At 42.3% G+C, this 8273-nt stretch overlaps 1 pseudogene; it reads left to right on the top strand.

Annotated features, from left to right (window-relative positions):
- Positions 1–5363: 5363 nt before the first annotated feature.
- Positions 5364–7336, top strand: LOC138172494 (heat shock cognate 71 kDa protein-like; annotated as a pseudogene).
- The last annotated feature ends 937 nt before the right edge of the window (positions 7337–8273 follow it).

The raw sequence follows: 8273 nt of genomic DNA, 5'->3' as shown, positions 1-8273 counted from the left end.
ACTAAAGAGGAAAAATAGAAAAGAATAAAAGACAAGAATGGAGCAGGGAGTTGGGAGCACCCAAGCAGCTGTACACAGAGAAGATAAGTTATAGATGAGAATAGAGGAGCAGAGATTTTGAGGGACACCAAAAAGAGAAAAGAATAGCTGAGAAGGAAGGCATGAATGACAGGAGCGTACAAAGGGTCATGAAAAAAACATAAGTAACTAAAGAGAAAAGCAGGAGAAATGGAAGCTTCTGAGGAGCTGGGAAGAAGAGAAATGTAAGTGAAAGGGGAAAATGGCTTTGAAACCTGGAGGTAGAAGGCAAAGAATCATCATTGAAAGAACTGAGCTGGAGAGAAAAGGAGAGTGTACAGAGCCCAGAGAGATGGGAACTTCTGTGCATCTGGGAACAATGGAGAAAGAAGAGAGGGAGGAGAAACAGGAAAGACTGAAGCAAAGAGCTAGGGGAAAAAAGCAAAGAGAACTGGAGAAGCACAGGAGGTTGGAGCAGGAAGATGAGAGCAACTAAGGAGCTGTGGACAAGAGAGGGGAGAGTGATTTGGAAACCCTGAAGAGGAGGGAGAAGCTGAGGAGACGGGAACAGCAGAGGGAAGCTTCACTGAGGAAGAGCAGAGGCTGTGGGAGTATGAGGTGAGCACAGCTAAGGAGCTGGGAGCAACACAGAAGAGCTGAGGAGGAGGGAGGAGCAGTGAAGATTAAAGCAGGGGAAGTAGAATGGGGGGAAACAATGCGAAGCAGAGCCTAGAAGAATGGAAAAGCAGAGCAGACTAAATCAGGGCGAATTAAACAGTGGAAGAGGTCTGAGACATGGAGGAACAGCTGAGGAGAAAGACCACAAAAACAGGCATGTATTTAGCATCCGTTATGTGCCAGGCATTGTGCTAAGTGCTGAGAATAAAAAGAAAGAGGAAAAAAGAAAAAAAAGGAAAAAGTGAAGGCAACCGAGAGATAGTATCAAGCGAAGGATCATCAATAAGAGAGGAAAGAACAGCTGAAGAAAAAGGTCAGCAAAGGAACATGATGGGGCAGCCCAAGAGCTATGAAAAATAAAGCAGAGGAGCTGAGGAAAATGGAGACACAAAGGAGACTGTAGCAGGGAATGGGAACAGTCATAGAACCATAAAAAACCAAGAGAAGCAGCTGAAGGGAAAGGAGAAGTTGGGAGAGCATGGAGCAAATACATGGGAACAGCTGAGGATTTGTGAAAATAGAATAAAGGGGATGCTGAGGAGGAAGGAGATTAAAGATTAAAAATGGACGTTAAGCTGTGAAAATCAGAAGAGGAACTGAAGAAAATGGAGAAGCAAAAGAGAAAAGGAGAGTGAAAATAGAAGCCAACCCCCAAAACAAAGCAACTGAGGAGAAAGGAGAAACAGAGAAAAGTGCATCAGAAAGGCAGTAGCAGCTGAAGAAGCCCTAGTGGAAAATCTGTAGAGAGAAGGGAAGCAAAGGCTTCTTGAAACAGGGCTCTGGGAGCAGCCAGAGAGCCAAGAGTAGAACAGCTGCTTAAGGGAGGAGATGGGATCAGCAGAGAAACTGTGGCAGTAAAAAGAGAAGCAACGAAGATCTAATTAGGGAATGTTCTTGAAGCAAGAGACGGGTAAAATGCTTGAAGAAAATGAAATATCAAGAGGAGACAAGCATGGAAAGAGGAGCAGTGAAAGAGCCAAGAAAAATAGGATGAATAGAGGAGAGCTGAGGAGAAAGAGGAAGCCCAGGATAATGGTACAGGGAAGTGCCTGAACACCTGTGGAAAACACACACAAACAAATGAAGAGAAAGACACAGAGGGGTTAACCAGAAGATAATGGCAGCCAAAGAGTGGAGAACAACAGAGAAAAGAAGAGCCACTAAGGAAACCGGAGTGAGGAGACTGGAGGCACTTTTGAACAATGGTGAAGTGAAACAACTGAGGACAAAGATGTAATGGGGACTCTACATCTAGGAGGTAGAAAAAAGTCTGTGAAGTCAAAGAAAACAAACTATGGTGACAGGAGCAGCTTGTGAAGTTTGAGAGGCCCTGCAGGAGAGAAGAGTGAGGGACCAAGGCTTCATCTATGTATGGGAGGAAGGAATTCTGTAGCGTGTGAGGAATCTCTTGGAGTCTTTCACTTCAATATATCCTTACCACTTCCCCCTCAACATTTCCCCCTAAATAAGCTGGGGCTCCTCAGGGTTCCAAGAGAGGACACAGTCATCTCCGTGTGAAGTGCTGTCCTTTTTCTGATGGACATAGGGGCTGGACACTACTCTCATTCCCCTGCACCCAAAATGCCAAAGAACCCAGAGCAGAATGTTCCTCACTTCCTGCTTGAGGGAGCAAGTGAGAGCTGAAGAGAGAGCCTGGTGCCCAGTGGTCCCTTCTGCTTCTCCAAAGTCCTCAGATTTTCTTGTCTGCATTTACCACAACTTCTGCACCCAACTACCTATTTATGTCTATCTGGTGACTAGTCTGTCACATTTTTCATCTGCTGCTCTGGGCCCCTCCTCTTTCTGCTCTTCCCATATAGTTGAATCTCCTTTTCAACTACTCCCAATACAGCAGCATCCATCCCAGTTAAGATGTGGTTCCTGCATCCTCTGCTGTTCTAATCTCCACTATTTCTCTTTCACAAGCTCATCCTATTTTATTGATTCAAATCATTAAATTTTCTACATTTACTTGCTCCTTTCTTCACTTATTTCTCCCTGCTGTTTGTCTTCTGTTTCCATTGCTTCAACTGTCACCTCTTTTTGTATTTCTCTACCTCCCCCTTAGCCCAGGTCTGTCTCTTTAGTTGCCCCACCACTCAACAACTTCTTAATTCCTCTTTTCTAAGTTCCTCTCTTCCCAGAAGCTGCTCCTGTTTTTCCCCTCAAATCTGTTCCACAAAGTTGTAATGTCTCATTATGACATGGAGGTGACCCTTGGTTTTCAAAGACTATGCTGGTAGGGTGCAAGGTCTGATAGGTTCTACAGTCCTCAAAAATGGTCCCAGCAGAAAGTGAACTGCTTTCTGAGGAGCAGCCAGAGTTTGGAAGTAGGAAATGAACACAAGCTTGCAGACTACAGAAGCCTTACCCATATGTGTTATGAATGCACTCTTCAAGAAGAGAGTTGGGAAGTACTGAGATAGTTGGGAGAGCACTAACACAAATTGAAATAGGTTTTTAACAACTGGGAAGTGAAGGTTGCTGATGTTGGAGTCCCTTCTGAATCAGCTATCTGTTTACAGTGAGATACTTGTAAGAGCAAAGCAAAAAAAAAATTAGTATCCAGTTAGAAGAAAGAACACAAATGAAGGGATGGTGCACAATTGGGACTTCATATGGATTACTGATGCTAAAAATGGGAAATGAGTAAAAGAATAGATATTAAAGCACATTTCCTAGAGAAGTTTAACTGATATAAATTACTTAACATTATGTGACCAAAACAACCTAGGAAAAACTTCAGCCAGGAAAAATTTGATCTCTTAGTTAGGCAGAGAGATCAGGAGGGTCAAAGCCAATGTTGGTTTAGAATAAACTTTAATTTACATAATCTTACAGATAAGGATGGTGCAATAAGAAATAAAGCCTTAAAAGCAGAAGGAGTGGAGGGAAAAATAAATTTAGAAAAAGTTTGAGAGATCCAGCTAAAGAAAAGCGTTCCAGAGGCATTGATGGATGCAACTGTATGGACAACAGGCAAAAATTGAAAAGGATCTGTAATGATTTCTTTAACTTCTTCATCAAAGACAGCCACCCAATGTGGAGTCATTTATGAATTAGCTGTCTACAGTCATAAAAAATAGCTCATTAAAGCAAACACAAAAACCAATACCTAATTAGAAGAAAGGATAAAAATGGTGCACAATTGAGACAACTAAGCTGCTGTTGCTCAAAAATTGGAAATAAAAAGAAATATTGAAAAGTAAAATTTCTTAAAGAGATTTAATTTAAATCACTTAGACATACAAAACCAAAAGAAGAGAGTAGGAACTTTAGCCAACACACACAGAATTTCCTTGCTAAGAAGAGAGATGGGACAGTCAACTTCAAAATATAGTTTGTAAAATCTTAGGGATGGTGTTTTGAGAAATAACGGGCACCTAAAACAAGTAGTGAAGAAAGACCTTTAGATTGCTGAGAAATCTTAAGGAAAATCATTCTAATGGAATTTGTGGGGTAAAACTGACAGGAAACACAAAAATGCAGAAAGATCTAGTTTATGTAACAAATTCTCTTCTGCTTTAATGACAATGGAGCCATCACATTTGGAATTTGACATCATGATCGCCAATGTGCTGCATGAAAAAATGGAGAAATGGCGTTAAAGAAAAAGGCGTCAAAGAATAGCTGGATCAGAATAAGTGTGCACAGAAGAAGTCTGTTGAGGGTGACGGTTTTGAAGATGGGAAAGGACTGAGTCTTAAGATTTCTGAAAGAGGCCGTTAATAAGTGTACTTGAAAAAAATCTCTGATTTTTTAAAAAAAGCGATTGAAGAAATACAGTATGCTAATTTTTATGCCTCCTTTTTCATCTTTACAAAATCTTTATAGTAACAATCTATGTACCACGGGGCATCCTTGATGAAAGTCTGAGAAGGGAAAAGGCAGGCCTTTGGAGCAATGTTCTACAGCACATAACGCCTTTATAGTCCTGCAATTTATTGAAAGATGTAGAAAATGTAAGATCTCTGCAGCTTATTGACTATGAACACACCATACAGGTTTTCTTCTGACGAGATTTCTCCCACACACGTCAAAACGATAGAAAGAAGGTATAACAATAGAGATGTCTTTGTTCTATGATGTGATTATTAACATCAAACAAGGAGTCGTGCTTTGCCAAGCATTTGTCACTATCATGAGCCCATGTAGAGTCCAAGTTGAAGGGAGATTCCTATGAGGTCTTTCAGATATTCCCATTTGCAGATGATTTTGGGTTGATTACCTCAAGTCTAGCAACACTCTTGCAACTCCTAAACGAGATCAGTACTCAAGCAAAAATAGTCTATCCTAACTTTTGTTAGAAGAGAAAAAATAGATGAAGAATGCCTGCGGTCCAGATTACAGTATGAAATTGGATGAAGAGCCCATACAGCTGGTCAGTCATTAAAGTTATTTTGGGCAGATATTGGATGGATGAGCTAGGCCCAGAATGGAATAAGAGGAAGAGAATGAGTTAGATTGCCTTTTAAGAAAAAGCATGTTTTTAATGACACCCAGTCTTCACTCTGAAATAAAAAGCTATATTTTAAAACCAGTATTCTTCCAGTGATGCTTTGTGACTGAGACAAGGCATGTTACAGTCTTTGAAAAATGCAGGTTCCAGCTCTACTCAGCACAGCAGCAGCCCTTCTCTCTCCCCAGTGGTCAGCTATGACCCCCCGACTCCCCGGCAACCATGTCGAAGGAACCCGCAGTTGGCATTGATCTTGGCACCACTTACTCCTGGGTGGGAGTCTTCCAACATGGGAAAGTGGAGATCATTGCTAATGACCAAGGAAACAGGACCACCCCAAGCTACGTGGCCTTCACCGATGCAGAACGTTTAATCGGTGATGCTGCAAAGAATCCAGTTGCGATGAACCCCACCAACACAGTTTGTGATGCCAAACGTCTGATTGGTCACAGATTTGATGATGCAGTTGTACAATCAGACATGAAGCATTGGCCTCTTACGGTGGTGAATGACACAGGCAGGCCTAAGGTCCAAGTGGAGTACAAAGGGGAGCCAAAAGTTTCTATCCAGAGGAAGTATCTTCTATGGTGTTGACCAAGATGAAAGAAATTGCTGAAGCTTACCTTGGGAAGACTGTCACAAATGCTGTGGTCACAGTACCAGCCTATTTCAACGATTCCCAACGTCAGGCCACCAAAGATGCTGGAATCATAGCTGGTCTCAATGTGCTTCGAATCATCAATGAACCAACTGCTGCTGCTACTGCTTATGGCTTGGACAAAAAGGTTGGTGCCGAGAGAAATGTGTTGATCTTTGACCTTGGAGGTGGTACCTTTGATGTCTCCATTTTTACCATTGAAGATGGCATCTTTGAGGTTAAGTCCACAGCTGGGGACACCCACTTGGGTGGGGAGGACTTTGACAACCCAATGGTCAACCATTTCATTGCCAAGTTCAAACAAAAGCACAAGAAGGACATCAGTGAGAACAAGAGGGCTGTTTGCCATCTCCGCACTGCTTGTGAACGTGCAAAGCATACCCTCTCTTCCAGTACCCAGGCCAGTATTGAGATTGATTCCCTCTATGAAGGTATTGACTTCTATACATCAATCACCCGAGCCCATTTCGAAGAGTTTAATGCTGATCTCTTCCATGGCACCCTGGACCCTATGAAGAAGGCCATAAGAGATGCCAAGCTAGATAAGTCTCAGATTCATGACGTCATCCTGGTGGATGGTTCCACTCGAATCCCCAAAATCCAGAAGCTTCTGCAAGACTTCTTCAATGGCAAGGAGCTCCATAAGAGTATCAATCCTGATGAGGCTGTTGCTTATGGTGCAGCTGTCCAGGCTGCCATTTTGTCTGGAGATAAATCTGAGAATGTGCAGGACTTGCTGTTGTTGGGTGTCACTCCTCTTTCCCTTGAAGCTACTGGTGGAGTTATGACCGTTCTGATCAAACGCAATACCACCATTCCCCCCCCCCTCAGCAGACACAGACCTTTACCACCTATTCAGACAACCAGCCTGGTGTGCTTATTCAGGTTTATGAAGGTGAGAGAGCAATGACAAAGGATAACAATCTGCTTGGCAAATTTGAGCTCACAGGAATTCCTCCAGCACCCAGGGGTGTTCCTCAGATTGAAGTAACATTTGACATTGATGCAAATGGCATCCTCAATGTTTCTGCTGTGGATAAGAGCACAGGCAAGGAGAACAAGATCACTATCACCAATGATAAAGGACGTCTGAGCAAAGAAGACATTGAGCGTATGGTCCAGGAGGCTGAGAAATACAAGGCTGAGGATGAAAAGCAGAGAGACAAGGTGTCTTCCAAGAATTCTCATGAATCTTGTGCTTTCAACAGGAAAGCAACTGTAGAGGATGAAAAACTGTAAGGCAAAATTGGTGATGAAGACAAAACAAAAAATAATGATCCTTGACAAATGTAATGAAATAATCAACTGGCTGGATAAGAACCAGACTGCTGAGAAAGAAGAATTTGAGCATCAGCAGAAAGAATTGGAGAAGGTCTACAACCCCATTATTACTAAGCTGTACCAGAGTGCAGGAGGCATGCCTGGTGGGCTCCCAGGGGGGTGGAGCAGCCCCATCTGGAGGTGCTTCTTCTGGACCCACCATTGAAGAGGTCGACTAAACACACCAGAAGAAAGAGCATTCCACACAGCTTTCCAAAAATTGAAGGACTCAAATTTGTAACCAAGGCAGTAGCAGTTTAAAAGTAACATTTAAGCTACTGGGTAAATCTGGGCATTCTGAATACTGGAATGCGTGCAGAGGGAGAGAAGTGAACAACATTGCACTTTATCAATACTGTAAACAAGTGGAAATGCAATTGTCTTGGAGAATAAAATCTATTTAAAATTGGCACCATAAAAAATGCAAGTTCCAGGCTACCCAATTGGCAATGGAGAATGCATTGGAAGTTTGAAGAAGGCTGCAATTTATCACCAGTGAAAGAGTGCAATGAAGTGGTGTAAAGGATGTAATCAGAGAGATGTATGACTGAAGAAAAGAGATGTGCTGGTGATGTAGCAAAATGGAGAAATAAATGACAGACAGTCTGGGGAAAAGATCTGAGAGAAATTCCCCTCTACCTTCCAGCCATAAGTTTTGTAGCACCCCAGTGGAGAATTTCTGGGAGGACATGGACAAGAATTGTGCTAAATGGAAGTTGTGAATAGGCTGAAAACTGCACCACTATAGAAAAGACCCAACATCAGCGAGATTCGTGATTCAGTGACACACTTGCTCATCTGCTTTCTTCTCCAATTTTTTCAACTCAACTTCTTCATCCTCCCTAGCTCCTATCTATACCGCTCCTCACACTTTCACAGCTTTTTCTCCCCAGATCCTTCCTCAGGCTCAGGTCCTTGGTTATTCTTGTTCCTAATCTCTGCCTTCTAATACTACTATTTCCTTTGCTGCTCTCTCTCATCTTATAATACGTAGAGTTAGAGATGGAAGGCAATTTAAAGATCATTTCTTTACCTGATGCACCACTACTAGTTATGGTCCCATTCTAATCACTCTTTTATAGACTTCTCTCTTAATCCAATGTATTATCTTGTCCTTTTTGGTCTTTTCCTTTGCTTCCA

The sequence above is a fragment of the Petaurus breviceps genome, unplaced genomic scaffold (genome assembly GCF_028583685.1).
Source record: "Petaurus breviceps papuanus isolate PSGF00001 unplaced genomic scaffold, PetGlider_PUasm1.0 551, whole genome shotgun sequence".
Taxonomy (NCBI): domain Eukaryota; kingdom Metazoa; phylum Chordata; class Mammalia; order Diprotodontia; family Petauridae; genus Petaurus; species Petaurus breviceps.
This window is presented reverse-complemented; position numbering and strand designations above follow the sequence as displayed.